We start from the raw sequence: 671 nt of genomic DNA, 5'->3' as shown, positions 1-671 counted from the left end.
GCAAACTCCAGACAGACAGTGAGCCAAAGCCAAAATTGACCCCAGGTCCCTCTGAGCAGTGCCAACCACTGTGCTGCCCCAAATGCAGTACCAATTAGCAGATAGCAAAGAAAGCCAGCAGGTGGGCTCATGCCAAAACCCGGGATTGAACCAGGGACCTTTAGATCTTCTGTCTAACACTCTCCCAACTGAGTTATTTCAGCTTGTAATTATGTTGTAATTCTGAGCATCTAATCTACTTGAATCTATGCAGTGCCACGCACAGCTAGCAGACTGGGATTCGGCTACTAAAAGTGCAACTCTTCAGATTGCCATTCTCTAAAGAGCTAATTTGCGTGTGCCTAAATAAGCAGGCAGTTCTGTTTTTCCGACCCCATACACTTTTAATATTCCAGCGTTTCTGATCAAAATTATAAACAGCAGCTTATCAACCAATGGGACAAAATGTACTCGGATGTCGGAATGGATTTGGTACTCGAGTTATTTTGTCATTTTCAAGTGGGTGCACACCGAAAACTATCTTGCATCAACCTTAAAATGGAATTACCATAGCAGAAAAAGTTGTGGATAATTCAGGAGGAATGCCCCATACCATTCCCAGGCCATGCACCAGCAGAAGAAGGAATAAGATCAGTAAGCTACCTTAATTCATTAACTATCCTATGCATAGC

The 671-nt window shown here is 43.2% G+C and overlaps 1 non-coding gene across 1 annotated transcript; it reads right to left on the bottom strand.

The window, feature by feature from the left end:
• Nucleotides 1-130: 130 nt before the first annotated feature.
• Nucleotides 131-203, bottom strand: trnaf-gaa (transfer RNA phenylalanine (anticodon GAA)). The gene has a single exon. It is a non-coding gene; the product is annotated as a tRNA-Phe (tRNA).
• Between the last annotated feature and the right edge of the window lie 468 nt (nucleotides 204-671).

This window comes from Carcharhinus amblyrhynchos, chromosome 16 (genome assembly GCF_965287045.1).
Source record: "Carcharhinus amblyrhynchos chromosome 16, sCarAmb.v2.hapA, whole genome shotgun sequence".
NCBI classification, from domain to species: Eukaryota; Metazoa; Chordata; class Chondrichthyes; order Carcharhiniformes; family Carcharhinidae; genus Carcharhinus; species Carcharhinus amblyrhynchos.
This window is presented reverse-complemented; position numbering and strand designations above follow the sequence as displayed.